General features: G+C 37.3%; 1 protein-coding gene across 1 annotated transcript in view; it reads right to left on the reverse strand.

Moving 5' to 3' along the window:
- Positions 1 to 9,292, reverse strand: part of exosc10 (exosome component 10) — a 58,873-nt gene extending 49,581 nt beyond the window's left edge. Inside the window, exon 1 of the mRNA XM_072367510.1 lies at positions 9,280 to 9,292. The gene's annotated coding sequence lies outside the window, so the exon portion shown is untranslated. The remainder of the gene's footprint in view (positions 1 to 9,279) is intronic.
- Positions 9,293 to 16,411: the final 7,119 nt, after the last annotated feature.

Consider the following 16,411-nt stretch of genomic DNA (forward strand, 5'->3'; position numbering starts at 1 on the left):
CTAACTTTATGTGGAAGAAGGTTCATTCTTGGCTAACTAACTACAAAAATGTAAAATGTTAGCTGGCTGTAACTCATCGTTTTGGCTCAGTGATGTAAGCTGCATTTAGCCAACAAGCATTAGATTCAGCATTGGGAAGTAATCACCTGATGGTTGTATCTAAGCTTTAAGAGAAAAAAAAAAGACAGTTAAACAAAGAGTTTTGCGTAATTTATTTCTAATTGACATGCAAATCTACCAAATATCTACCAATTAAATACTAATCTACATACAGGAAATCACTAGAGTCTTGTTGTCACTGTAAGCCATGCAGAAGCAGCTTTTACACTTTGCTTTTCGTTCAGATTTAACAAGGGAGATAAGGAAGTGTTAATTGGTAAGCTTTGAAGTTGTCGATTCAGTTTTTGTGCTAAACCAAGCAAAAAGCTCTATATTTACACAAAGGTGACATTTTGTGAAGACTTTAGAATGTTGCACCAAAAATAATGTGAACCATTTGTCAGTGTCTGCTCTAGTTGGATATGATGAGGCAATAACAACGAAACATTTCTAGTATTTGTTGATCAGTCTGTGTTACATCAACTGTGTTAGTTAATACCTCTGTCCAGATTCATATCTTGGATGTTGGTTCTCTTATGCTTGCTTCAGGTTCATCAACAACAGTTCTATTGGATCAAGATCAGAAAGTTGACTTGGCCGATGCAAAACATCTGACATGATCTTTCTTTGGCCATTATTTGGCAATGATTCACATGTTTTTGCTCATTGTGTTGTTGGTTGACCCACTTTCTCCTGAGGCCCAGTTAACAGGATGATCCTTTAGAAATTACTTTTGTATTTCAAAATTCATTGATCAACCAATGAGAACAAGCCGTCCTAACATCTGTTTTCTTCTATGTAGCCTTAATGTTAGCTGCATTGTTATATCCTCATTTGTAACTTGCTTTGGATAAAAGTATCTGTCAAATGCATAAACAAATGCAGCAAAACAGGCACAAACTAAAGGTTTTTATGCTGGGGTGCAGTGTTTTCCCTACTCCAAACAAAACTCCTCTGGCTTGTCTTATATGATCTTTAGCAAACATATATTCTTGGAGAGCTGCATCTTTCTTCTTCCAGTCCTTCCATGCATAGCATTGTTGTTGAATGTTTTCCTGATAGTGCACTCATAAACACTGAAATCATACAATATGAGAGAACCCTTGAGCAACATGGACGTTACTCTGGGTTCCTTTATAATCTGTTGTACCATTTGTTCATGGAGGGATCTTTATTGGTCTTGATTTATACCAAGTCTATCTGACTGAAGACTGTTGGAGTTCAGATTCTTTAGAGATGATTTTATAACATTTTTCACCTTGATGAACATTAGTCTCCAATTTTCTGAGGTCCTCAGAAATCTTCTTTGTTCATGACAAAAAGGTCACTTTGATGCACTGATTGAAAACACCTTCAGCTCCATTAACTACTACTCACAAAGATTCAGCTCAGTTAATTATAGACATGTGAAAATGGATCACTTTCCATGACAAATAATTAACCAAGTATGATGAATAGTCTCATTGGTTTAATTGATTTCTGTATCTTCTTTTAAGACTTTGGTGTTGAAATGAAATGATGCATGAGGTCATAATTATTTAGAACAATGCAACTCTCACTAACAAAGAAAAAAAAAGTTAAATAAGAAAGTCCTCCTTTTGCAGAGACCATGATGCTGATTTTTTTTCCCCCACTTACAATAGATACAGAACCATTTTATATTGTATAAATGCAATATGGCTAAATGTCTTTCTTACAAACATTTTGTGATGTTACATCAGGAAGAGCAGTTAATGAGAAATACCTGAATTGGTTATTTTGCATGATGGCTCACTGGAGTGATTTATTGCATGGACACCCACTAATGTTATTAGTTCCACCTGTGCATGTCCTGTCATTTGATTGAATGTGTTAATATAAAATACTGATTTATGCATCACAGTATAAGTACAGCATAACACATTGGAGACTCAGTGAAAAGAGACTATGTGCCTTTGTTTTACTATTCCAGTCTGTTTCACACAATTATTATCACACATTTATTTTTCATGGAAGCAGGATGACTACCCTTTCACCTTTCTTACAGTGTGTTCGACTTTTCCAACTAAGATAAGGTTTTTCATTTTCAAAGTGAAGGTCTAAGGATGGAAATAGTTGAATTAAAGCTATTTACGTCAAATTCGGGATATTGGACTGTGCTAATAAAACTGGTGTGACTTATTCTCAGCATACTTAGTATATTTACAGGCTGAAATAAGATCTGGTCTTTTCTATCATCTGCTTTGTTATCTATTTCTAATAAGTCTTCCAAAAACAAATAAAACTCCAGTTAAAACTGGGCTCCACTTTTCTGTTTCAACCTGTTTATTTAAACAAGCCTTGATTTAATACTTTTCAGCTGCATAAAACTGTGTGAACTCGTGTAAGCTTTTTAGGCCATTTATAACATGTGGGGTTGATGAGAGCCATTAAGATTTAAGTATATATGTTCCAAAAAACAATATAACGAGCTGCAAGTGACTGAAAATAAAAAGCTGCACAGTGGGGTGTTGAAATGTCTCAAAATTTGTGAATGTTGCCAATACTTTCTTGTGTGCAGTCAGTGCTTTATTGAAGGTAGTGTGGGTACAACTGAGGGTGTTCTCCTCTGTACCTTTTACAAAAAGCATCTAGTTGTCATAGAAATGTAATTGAAAAGGTAAGCTGCTGTGAAAAGTTGTTTACAAGAAAGGGAAGTTTCACCTGAGCTGATGTCAAGTCACACAGTATGTCTTATGAAAGTAGCCTGTCATGTAAGAACATGAAAAGTACTGATCTGGAAAGGATGAGAAAATTCCACGTATTGCCAGGCAAACTTTACTGTAGCACAACTCTTGCTTTGCCCACGAAGAGGAAGGAAGTCTGACAAAATTAATGTACAAAGAGCAACAAGCAATCCCATCATTCACTCATGCTTCCGACATTAAAAGAGAAAAGGTAAGACGAAAACACTTCTTTTTACCCCAGGGTCCATGTTTATTTGTTTAATTTTTAAAAAAATATTTTCGTAATTTTTCGTCATTCTGTTTCCTTACAAATTCAGTTAATTTAATACGTATCCCTGTCTAATGAAACATTGCACTGTAAAACCAGAAGGTAGACATTGTTCAACAGTGCAGACTGTAGCATTCTCACAAGACGGGCTCAGTTTACATCCTGGACTCCATTAACAGACTTTCTTATGTCTAAGTTTAATATACCAATGTTTTGCAGCACGTGAAATTAGCATAGTAGTGATATTGTCATGATCCGTGTTGTGTTGATGTTTTTTCATCGCTTTCCCCTCTGTTTCTTGTTTGGGTTCTGTCACTTCCGGACTTGTTTCCTCAGTCTCTCTTCAGCATAGTCATCAGCTCCACTCCCATCACCTGTGTTCACTTATCCTCAGCTGCACTCATTCACCCTCATCTGTATTTAAACTTTTGGTTTCCTTCACTCTTTGCTAAATCCTCACGTTACCCCCTCCCGTGCTCTTCCTAGTTCCTTGTATTTATTTTCGTCAGTCCGTTCATGTTTTCTTAGCCTTTTGATATTGTTTTCCCATGTTTTAGTGTATGTATTTCCAGCTTTGACATGCCTTTATTTGAAATACATAGTTTTGTTTAATTTTTGCCTCCTGGCTCTTGGTCAGTGTGTGCACCTGGGTCCTCCTTCCTCGCCTCCTCCATCGACATGGCAGATATTGCACATTCATAAGTTGTTTAAAAATAAGAAGTAGAAGGGGTTGAATAGTAGCATTACAGCAAAAACTGCCATGGCAACAAACCAAGTACGAGCCATATCAGTCCAAATGATATCCAAGGACTTTTCATTTTTCTACTTTGCTGTCAGTTATGGCTGGTATGGGTTTAACACACACAAAAAAAACAAAAACAACCATGTTTAGGGTAATATATGAATATGAATGAATACATTGTTACAGTTTCTTATCATATCATTTGAATGCTGCTATGCACAGCTACAGTTGAATTAAAATGGTACTATTTCAAAATATCTGTACCTTTGTTATAATACTACTAGACCTGTGTTTTGGGGGGGGGGGGGGAAACTTGTTTTCTAGTGAGAGCTGAATGAAAACCACACACACATATACTTTCACTAAATATTCTAAATTAAAATAAAACTCACAATTAGACTTGGTACAGATGACTATAGTTACAAAAGTACAGCTGCTTTGATTGAAATAGTTTCCATATTTTAACCTTTTCTATAATTGTGCTGAGGCAACAGTTAATTTCCATCTTCATGACTTTTCTAACCAAACCAGCTTGTGAGGTCTGACCTGAGGTGAGTCCAGTGTGCTTGACAGGGTAATGCAATGCAGCTGCCTCTTTCTTTAGGTTCTGTATGCATGAAAATATCAGCCATTTTCTTTGCAACACAGGCAGTGTAGTGATTATACATTTGGTCATATTGTAGATGTTTTTCCCCCGCTCTAAATCTGCTGTTTATCTCAAGGCAGAGGTCACTACAAATCATTTCCACCACGCTTACCAAGAGCAAGGTGCAAGGTAATTCAAATTAAATATATCAATAGCATCATACAGATATCAGACTACTTTGTTTGTTGTTTGGATTTTTTAAAATTATTCATGTCCTTTGGTTCAGCAGTAAAGCCATTTTTTTGCCCCTGAATGTCTGACCATCTTGAAAGAGGAATTTTCTCTTCCCTGCTGCTCCTTAAATGTTTCCCCATATTCATTCAAACTGAAAGTTTAAAGAGAGAAAGCAAGCATACGTGTTGTTGATGAGAGTGCTTGAATTGAAGGTAACTTGACTTCTGGATTCTTGAAATTGTTGAAGAATCAAGAAAAGGCATGTACAGTGTTCAGGTTATAAAACCTCAAGAGACATATGCCCCGTATAAACAAAATTCACCAAACTATAATTCATGACTGAGTTCAGCTGAAAGAAATTACTACTACTGTGGGTCTCTTGAGTTGCAGAAAGCTGACAATTCACTGTTTTTGATAAGCATCAGCTGACAGCTTTGGTTCATTGTAAAAAGACGTATTTCTCAACACTGTAGAGAAACTGCTCACTCTATTAGTTCCAATCCTCTTCTTCTCTTTCTAGTCACACTCACCCCCTCTTTCAGATAAACAACTCTTCATTACGGACTCTCTATTCCTGTCTGGATCTCTCGCTCAGAGTTTTCTCTCTGACACAAACACTGAATTCCTCTACTTTGAAACCCGTCACCCTTGCTCCCACAAGCACACACAAGTCAATCTGTGCTTAGCCTCAGTGAAGCTTAACTGTATTAGACGCGGTACTCCCTCTGTCTAATAGGAACTACTTTAAACCTACATTGATCATCCTCAATTCAGGCCCAGATTTCGGAATCACGGCCACAACATTGTTAATAATGCTCTATACAACAGCTGTTTGACATTACTTTTAATTATGCCTGTAATTTATTCATGGTCTTGATCCTAGGAGCTTGTTGTGAAAAGCTTCCTCGAGGAATATATTATCCTGCTCCTCTTGAGGCCTATGGATTACCCATCTTAACAGCAAACCCCTAAAGGTATTACTTCCTTCTCTGTGCACAAGTGTATGTTGTGCCCTTGTGGTACGTGTGATAACAATGAGCATTGCGTCTTGAATGCATGTGTTAAGCAGCAAAAGTCATTAGGTCTAATTCCTAAACCATTCAGAGGGCTTGCTGTAAAGTCTCCTGTATTACTCTTACATTGCCTAATTTTGACAGAGCATAAAGAAAAGAGCAAACGGTTGCAAGATATGTGCTTATCGCACAATGCAGCGACCCCCATGTTTAACCCAGTTTTGCAGAGGAAAACATCACAGCTTAATTTGCTCACTCTGCAGGTTGGTTAACAGACAGCGAAACGCAGCAATTTCCCACAAAGTAGAGGAGGAAATCTCAAATGCACAAGCTTCAAATGGGATTTAAGATGTTAATTATGATGTTTCTTCATCACAGACCATTGCTCAAAACCTGACTGCACACCTACATAAATTCCCCAGGCTGTGTGAGCGTTCACGTGAAGATTGTGAGGTGGAGGCTGAATGAAAGTATGAAACTATGACATACACACTCCCACACACAAAGGAGGAAATAGAAGGCAGTTTATCATTTGAAAATAAAAATGTAATTTTAAGAATTTGTCAGGAGTGGCGGAAACACTATAAAGCCTACTTTATCATATCATGAAATATTCAAACGTTTTGCTTCATATGTACATCCTTTTCATCTTTGCTATATTCGTGTTTAACAAAGCTATACGTACTCTCCCTCTTTGTTCAGTTTGGTTATAGATTTGAGCACAAAAAACAGTTCTCACCTGCATGGTTGTCAATCCAAAGGAACGTGGGTGTTTCTTTCACTTCTCTTAAATATATTACACAGGCACTCATGGGGGTTAGTTTTCTTTTTCTCTTTCATATCAACTTACACATTAAGTTTTCCTTGTCTCTTTTTGAACATTTCTCGGAGCTCTGGTTCATTAGCTGAACTCCTTTCAACAGCCTTACATAGAACACTAATGGGCCTGCATAACTTTTACTGCGTACTGCAGTTCCATGGCTGTGGAGCATCAAGAATTTCCTCTCTACTGTTGCTGATTAGGAGGCCTGGCTTTGGGCAACTGAAAGGAAAGATCCACTTTGCGATAAATCCTCTTTTATGTCAATAAGAATTCACTTGGCTACGAAAGAGGCCTGCAATTAAACCAGCTTGTGAGGGTGAGTCCATCATGTTCAGTTGGGACATGCTGAGCTCCACTCTGTCTGTGTATCTACAGTAATGCATATGGCAGAAATATGTTAATCATATTTTATCCAAGACCTTAATAGTACCAATGCTTTTTGCAATACGAAAAATACCATTTAACAGAGATGTGGCTGCAATTTCCAATCACAGTGCTCAACTATGAGTATAGCATTTTGAGTTTGAATGTTTCTCCTTTCTTTTTGAAAACAAAAAACATGTCAGCGTATTAAAACAAGTCTGTTTTAATCTAACCTAACCACAGAAGCAAAGACTAAAGGCTTCTCCCTTTGACTCCTTGAACAATTTGCAAAGCTCTTGTATGCCTGTCATGGTGATGTGAAGTGCTCCTGTGTCCATGGAAACAGGTATAGGGCAAAGTCTTCTGTTGTGTGTGACTTGAGATGCAGGCATCCGACATCCTCAGATTCATCAGGTTGGTCCTTGGTCCAGAACTGAACTGAAGAAATTTAGAAATAGAGTGATGGCTAGAAAATCAGAAAAAAACGTCAAAGACTGAGATTGACACCAATGAGATTTGGTCCAATATCCAAATTAACAACTGAAAAGGACTTCGGAGGAATTATTACAACCTTTTTACTGGGGTGACTGCTCAGTCCAGACTCACTCCAGAATGTGTAATTACACGGCAGTATGATGTGTTCTTATGTCACAGCGAAGGCATGAGAGAGGTTTCAATATTTTATCTTGATGATTGTTTTGTATGGTGGAGCATTCGGTGGACAGGATGGCAAACCCAAACCATTCTTTTATTTTTCCCCTAAAAGTTGGGAGGGATAGGGCTCATACTCAGATTAGTCCACAAATTAGTGACAATTAGCAATCGGTTCAACACTTTCCCATCTTAAAGAAGCAGGCATATCACAGTTGTAGTTATTTTACAAATTTTGAGCCTTTTTCATGATTTGCTATTTTGCACTGTGGGCCATCATGTAAGTACCTGTTGGGGAGTGAGACTCAACAGCTATTTGTGTATCAAATTACGTCTTTAAAAAAGGAATTTAAACAAAGAAAGTTTCCTCATGTACACAAAAGACAACATACAGTCACCGGAACGATTATTCAGCTACCACTGATTTCTTCATGCAATGGGGAGCAATGGGTGTTGAATAATTTTGCTGGTGACTTCAGAGAAGTAGAGACAAATTTGGTGAAGCTCATTACAGTCACTTGCGCTATAAAAAGTGTTTGTTTTTTTAGGAGATGAGTGTTGAGTGTTTTTCAGTTGGTGTTGGTGGGGGTCACTGATGTACTTGGCCAAAGTAGCTTTCCTGTGCGCTGAAAAATGTTTTTGTCAAAAAGCTTCATGTAGAGCATTATAGAATTTTCGGGATAATGTCAGAACTGACTGTTAAAAACACAATTAAGGCATTTCTAAGTTGTAAATGGACTGCTTTTTAATAACTTTTTAATGCAGTCTTCCTGACCAATAATAGTGCTTTAAACTTAAAGATGCATTTATACAGCATTCCTAGTGCATACATGCAGCATTATTCTTTCACACAAACATTTATATACATAGACTTGGGGCACTTTGGGGTATACAAGCTTGCCCCAGGATGCTTTGACATGCTGCTATATATCTTGAGGACTTTCTAAGATGAATACTTTTCAGTCTTATGCCATTGATACTGAGGTACAGATCTGAAAATCAGTCTTAATACTGAGTTTCCAAGTCAACATAAGGCAACTTAATGCAGCCAGGAAATCTCTAGAGCAAGATATTACCCCTGCAGTAATTTGGGGTTTAATGCATTACTCAAGGGCCCTTTAGCAGTGTTTGTGGTCTGTAACAACAGACACCTTGCCGTTGACAGTGTGCAAATTTAATAGCCTACATCTCTCAACCAGTGCCAAGAATCAATCCTGCAGAGTATCTTACAGTAGTTTGTTGATAGTCAGTTTCTCTAGCTCTGGGCCTTCCTTTGAGTTTTTTTCCCCGACATCATCATCTCTTGATGCTTTTATGGTCCTGGTAAAAGGTTCCTAAATCCTAAACTCGCAGTGCAGACAGAATTAGACTTACTGACAGTAACCCTGCACTGCTGAGCAGAAAACATTGGAAAAAGAGCAGGTGGCCGCAGATATTACTGCCCACATCCTCATGCCAATCTGAACAGACATTTCCAGTGCAGTTGATTTGGACATAAATTCTGCCAATGGCAACACATAAAGTGATAAATGACTCAAAATTGCCGTGATGCTTTTGTTTCAGTAGGAGAGGGGAGGTGCTAAATGCAGTCAAGGGTGGTACGAGGAGATTGTTAAATGGAGCTACTTGATATGTGTTATGTGTTTTCAGACGGGAAGTGTGTCCTGCTCTCATATTCAAAGATACTTTATCTGACATCGTGAACGGGATGTACAGTTTTAAATCATGCCTTTAGGCAAAGGAAAGTCTTCAAATCTGTTGGGTCTGACTATCGATATCTATGGCATGTTTGTACTCACATGTACAAGCCCATTGTTTAGGTTGTGTGGCATTTCCATTTGTTTAAGCAGCTATAAATATTTAAAACTGTAAAACTGTTACAGGGTAATGAGAGTACAAAAGTACTCTCAGCTGAATATTCATTACCTATAAATATTTTAGTTCTCATTTCGCCAGCTTTCCATTGACTCATCTTATGTGTTGCTTTAGTGCTTCCTCTTGGGGATGAAGGAGGAGGGGAATGTTCAGGCTCAGTGTTCTGTCGAGCATTTTGAGACAATTTTGGTTGTTATTGTGCTATATAGATCAAACTGAATGCAACTAAAATGAAAACAGTGTCTGTGTTACGCATACACACACATATATATATATATGTATACATATATTGCAAGTTTAGTAATATTGTAAGTTTTACGACCATATATTTAGTTGACTGGCATCTGTGATCAATAAATCTACTGAATGTGCGAGATCAACATTCCTTACATGAAACTGCAGATTTTCCTCTTACAGGAAATCAACACAATCACACAAATGTTCGGGCTGTCTACAGAATCACATTTGACTTTATTTAATGTTTTCTGGAAACCAGATGTGAATTGGAAAGTCAATGTTTGTCACTGCTTGATGTGGGTCGCAATCAAATGTGAGACGTGCATGCTCAGATATTACTTACAAACCATAGTTTACCATTACACCATAGTGAACTAATCCTCCTTGAATTGCTTACCCTTGATAGATAGAAAAAAACTAAATGCTCCTCAGATCCCGATGTCCATCATCACAATGCATCTGGTTGTCTGCCACCTGGTTGCCTGATCATATATCAACAGAATTTTTCTAGTAATCTCTTTTTTCAACTTAATTGTGTCTGTTAAGGTTACATTTTGGCATAGAGATGATTAGAAAACCTGTATGTGTGTATAACAGAATAAGTAACCAATTTTCTCTGGAGCTATATTTTCCCACACTGCTTGAGTGTGCAGGTTTCATACCAAGTCACTTTTGGTAGTGCCACCACTATATTTACTCAACTAAAAGAAAAATTAACTCCAAATGATTTTTTCTGCACTGCAGATCTTTGGAAAACCATGACAGGGGTCATCGCTCAACTAGATGAAGTAAAGGGTCTTAAAAACCACAGTCATAAAATTTTATTGGCAGAAAATAAATTTGGAAAATGATCCGGCTTCACCGAGCTTGTTCAAAGCAAGAAGTGCTGCCTCACTCGCCAGGATGACTCCTCAAATATGTTTGCCTCTTCCATGAGAAAACAAGGCAGCTGGGAGTTGTGTGTGCTTTCATTTTGAGAGCATTAGTGGCATATACGTATGTGAACCCTTTGGTTTAATGGAACAAACATTCGGGATGTGATAACCCAAGTGGATTACCTCCTATGCTTTTCCTCCTAAAAGAAGGCTCATGAATGTTCAGCTAACATATGTGCTAATGCTTCCAGCATTTGTTTTCACACACTGTGTTTTCAGTTGATCAATGACAAGACCTATCCCAGGTGATTGGGTTTCAGATATGTAGAGGTCCAAGTCTCAGACTACTTCATGGATTTTCAATAGCTTCTTCCTAATGATTGCTTTCATTCTGTGCTTGTCAATGAGAAAACGCTCCCCTGCACTTAGCATATATTAAAAGTTGCAAGCATATCAGCTTCAGTATAATAACAAAGTTGTCTCAGTTGAATTTTAAACATTTGCTCTTATTTGCATTTGCTTTACCCTTGTTGTACAGAAAATGCTCTCTTCAGCAAGCTAAAGAAAATGGAAGAACGCAATTAACCTCAAACAACTGTTAACAGGCGACTATTCTGCAGTTCTTCAGAGTTAACTTGATTTTTTTGTGCAATAAATCATGCAAAAATGGTATGAAAAGGTAAAAATTTTAACGTTGCAGCCACCACTGGTAGCAACAGATCTGCATGGGTCTCTTTATAGATGATCATTAGCTGTTTCAGGGTGGACACATCTGTCTCCAGATGCCTTTGTCTAACTTAGCCTCTGGATGTCAAACTAATGAATTATTCAAGTATCTTGATCAACATAAAGGATCAATTAATGGACAACATGCTGACTTGTAAGTCTAAATAAAACAGAATATCTATACTACAAATCCATGAAAATAGGTTCACTGCAACAGTACTGGCAGCTTGGATTGTGTCTTTTGCTATTTCTATGTGCTGCTTTTATTTGCAGCATCGCATGTGTTGTGTATCTTTTTCTCCAAACAAATTACATGATTTGCCATTGTCGCTGCACTTTTTTCATTATAGATTAGTGATTTAAAATCTGTTCAGTTTAGAAACCTAATAATCAATTCTACAACTCTCAGAGCTATAAATGTAAATGGATTTTGATGTATAACAAGCAGTAAACAGTCCAGTAGGGCTTTTCTTTACACTGTTCTGAACAAAGACATATCTATGGACAGTGGCTTTTAATATGGTTTGTTGGTTTGTTGGTTTCTTTCAGCTGACATTATACCCTTTCAAAATGTGATTCCAATATAAATTGCAGTAGAATGCAGTCATAGTATTAAATGGCCTCATGTATCAGTTCAGACACACTGAATTTCTGTATTCTGCGGTGTTGTATCAGCTTGCTCCTTTTCAAAGTGTGCAGGAGCACATTTGTGCTTGTGTTTGCTGGTATTGATCTTTCTGTTACACACTCACGCACACACTCGCAAACACATATAAAACCAACCAAATCACCCACCCACACATCCCCCCAAACAGACAATTACAGTCAAATTTCCTGCAGACTTAACCACCTGACCACTGTCTCCCTAACCTTTACGCTTACCATCAACCTTGCTTCCCACTACACACACTTCTCACACAGCTAAGTACTGGCTTGTTGCCAACAAATCGGCACAATTTCATTGAGTAACATGCACACAACAACATAAAAATCATAAAAGGAACTCCTTCATTGCATATTCCCACAGTGCACTTGTATTAAAGTCGTTTAACATTTCACTTTAGATTTTTCCCTCAGGCAGCAATAGTGTGGTACGGGGCCTGTAATACTGTTAAGTGCTGATGATGTAACTCCTTGTATTCCACTGCAACACTGATAATACACACATTCTCACATATGCACACCCCTGGGTCTTAAGTCAGTAACTGAAGGCAGCTGGCTTTGATTGCACTTATCTGTCAAAATTAATTCCCAGTCTATCTCCTTTTAGCACCTATTTTAAGGCTGTTATCATGTTGGGCTGCAAACACTGTACAAGATAATCTATTGGCGGTACAATACAAACTTTGCATGGAGATTGACATTCCTAGTATAGTCATACATAGTAGTAACAGTCTTGACAATATGCATGCAGTGTTAACATTCTTCCCTGACACATGCTGAAGCATTCTTCTTCTTGAATAACATGACTGATTTGTCTCCATACCTTTATCTACCACTGCAGGTGGATAGTGTCACACACCTGAAAAGTTGGTTGATTCAGATGTTGCACTTGAGCCCACCTGAGTCCGTCATGGCATGCACATACTGAAAACTGCATTTAAAGCCCTTACTCTAGTGAAAATATTTTTTTCATCTTGTTAACTTTTTCTCCATGTGTTACAAGACAGAGAATTAGCAAAATCAGCCATCAACATTGTGACTGGGAATATCTGCTTTGAATCTGTGTTTCACCGTCCTTAGTCTAAGAAAAGTGAGATCAAAGAGTGAAAATGTTCAATGTAGACATTTGGAGGAACCAGCGGTGGCAGGTCCTTACTACTTGTGGGGTGGGGCTGCACTATCTAGACCAGACTCAAGAAAAAAAATAAAAATCCTGACATCTTTGTAAAGAAATCCATAAGTGGATGATTTTATACCTTGCCCAATAGTTCATCTTATTCTACATTTCATCCTCTGTTATCTGTTAGATAATACCATCACTGCAATATTTACACGGTTATTAGATATTAGATTATTGAATCGATTAGGCATAGGCAACAAGAAAGTAATGTATTACCAAACACGTTTTAAAAAGTGATACTCTGAAATGTCTCTCTTATCACTGAATTGGTATCTTAAGTTTTTTCGCCCCTCTTAATTGAATATTGTTTTATCCAAACTCACATTCAGTGAACAACTGCCAGTCATAATGCAGGTACACACACTGAAACCTCGTAGAAATATAACATAAAAAAAACACACACACACAAAATGTTGCATTCACTTTCTCACCAGGTTGTGACACATCTAATAATTGTCCCAAGACCACTCATCCACCAGAAAACCTCAGTGGATCTCAATTAATGTTTCCCAATGGATTATTCAATTTAATTCAATTCAGTTAAACTTCTACAATTCTTCACAAATGTAATTTCAGAGTTCATTAAAGGGAAAGCACACAAGTCCAATATAAGTCCAATTAAATGCAGCTAAATTTAGCAAAATTCTATTTTTGTAACATGTTTTAAATGTATGGTTTACATTTGATTTATAAAAGCTCACAATATTTCACATAAAAAAGCAGTGATTACACTAAATAACCCAATGTTCTATGGATGTTTAAAACCACGTTACATCAGTATCTATTCAAAGTGTCATAGAAGCATAATGTTACCTTGAAGAAATTGGTAAAGAATCAACTGTATTTCACAGACTGAGACCATAGATATCTCATGCATCATGTTGAGATATTAGAGGTATTTCAAAAGGAGTATTTGTAGGTCTTCAACAACAGAACAAATATCTTAGTTTTTAGAAGAAAAAAAAGTTATTTAAATCAGATGATGAATGAGAAATAAGCCCACTGTAAAAAGCTTCCGAATACAGATGGGAATAATAGTTGGTGGGTTTGGGGTCTGAAAGTATTACTGAAGTGGAGATTTCTGGCTCAGAATGTGAGAAAAACAATAAACTGGCCTTTAAAGGATCAATATAAGACATTTAACCTTTAATACAGCAGCAAACAGCTATTTGTTATTTGAAGATATAGCTGTGTAATGATGTCCGTACCTTAGAGCAGTCACTCTCCCTCTGTGGATCTCCAAATCCACACCCATTTCTTCTACATTGTACTTTTGATGATATTAGATGAGACTAAACAAGATTTTATGACTGAAAGCTGAATGCCTGGACCCATCCATAGGCAGCAGAATTGTAAGGGTAAAAACATGAAGGGAGTCCCTCTATAATATTTAACACCAATAAATAAGATATGTCTGCCACATACCTGCAGAGAAAGTGGAGAATTATTTCTTGTGCAGATAAACTGGCACCAGAAAAACTCTTATTCCACTTTCAAAGCAAGAAGAAAACACTGGGAGAGACATTTGTGGTGCAATGTTTTTGCAGTTGTCCATTCTCTTCATGTAAACAGGTCTTGTTTAGTATTATGAAAAATCTAGTTTCCAATTCATAGTTTTGGCTTTGCAGTTGCAAACATGTCTAAGACCAAATGACATCAGTTACTGCAATAGAAATTAAAGCCTAGTCAAATCATTTTAAAGCTCTCTTGACTTCCTGAGGTGAGGCTGTGAAAAGACTATTTCTGTACTGAGTTGCTGCTTCCCTGGGGTGCACAGTAATCTTAGATATCACTAGGTGGCATTGTTACACCAGAGGAGGAAAGGCTGCCAATAAAATGTACATCTATTACCATAGCAACAACATTTTCAACACTCTTTCTGTGGTATAGTTTGCATGTTCCCTGCATAGCTCAAAAAACACAAGACAGGGGTCAGCGCAAGCTATAACTTGGTGCATTTATTGATGGGAATAAATTCAACACTTGAATAAAGAGATTTCAGTTTAGGTGAAATGCTGCTCTTCTACAGGCCACTGAATTACTCGTATTAATGCATACAGAGACTCAGATGGGCTGAACACAAGGCAGATCTCAATCATGGGCAGCAATGTGGTTCAAGAAAAACAGAACTCAAGGTCAAGATTACAGGTCAGTGCTGTACAATAGTTTCATAATGGGTGAAAATTTATGAACTCCTACAGCTCTCTGGAGTCTCTCCCAATGAAACGGTTATGTCAGCTTTCAAAGCTTGGTATTCACTGCTGGTTCAAGTGGTAATTGGAAAGTATGCTTGCTCTATAGTTTTGAAAATAGACTTGGACCTTGTGGAAACCTTTGTGGAGTATTGTATGGACAGCTTGGCACTAAAGAGCTTTTTATTGAATGGCTTAAACAAGAGTAAACCTATTTGATTGCCTGGTAATGCCTCAAAATCAACTCAAATTTATCGTTAACAGGCAATATTGATAAGAATGGGTGTCTTTATATGTGTTGACTCTCTGATGATACAGCTAGCATTCATTATTCCCAGTAATATTCCAACTACATTGAATTATAATTGTGTGTTTTCAGTATATGTGAAAATGATCTGTCTGTTTTACTTTTATATGTGTAAAATACTAAAGTTCAATCTATACAGGTGGCATGAAAGACAGATAAGTGGACCTGAACATCAAAGGTATGCATAATGTAAAGTGACATCCTGCATCAAGTCTCATTTTAGCAATCAGGCAATTAAAGCTGGCATACTGTATTCTCAAATGCTGAATCTGACATCTACGTTTAAGGTAAAAAACATCTGAGCACACTCTGACATGCGTATACAAGTTATGTATATGTTACGTTATGAAATAACGGAAGCTGAGGTCGAACCAGCATTAGTCTCATTATTTAACAACCACACCTCCGATACAGCTATGTAGGTCTCTTTGTGTGCCTCTTTAAGAATGTACTGCTGGCTCAATAGCTATCTGCACTTCACCTTGTTTGAAACTCGTGACAAAGAGCGTCAGCTGACATGATGCTTTAGCTATTGTGGAGTAAAACACGCAACACATTTTTCAGGTTTTCATTCACTGTAAGAGTTGACCCGGGTGTGATAATTGTATGTATGTATTGAGTGAATTTCGATGGGTGTGGGATAATACTGAGGCAGCTGTGCTTTACACTCTCTTATATCCCACAATATACTATTTAAAAAGCACATCTCCACTGAAATTACATTCAACTAATGCAGGCGGCAGATGCAGTGATAGAAGTCCACTCATCAGACGTTTGTCCTCATTGGATGAATAGAAAAATATATTATGGGCATGAATAAAAAAAGGGGCTTTACTTTAAAATGACTGAAAAACAAATGTAACCGCGGTTTT

This window comes from Leuresthes tenuis, unplaced genomic scaffold (genome assembly GCF_036924035.1).
Source record: "Leuresthes tenuis unplaced genomic scaffold, fLeuTen1.0.hap1 SCAF_16, whole genome shotgun sequence".
Taxonomy (NCBI): Eukaryota; Metazoa; Chordata; class Actinopteri; order Atheriniformes; family Atherinopsidae; genus Leuresthes; species Leuresthes tenuis.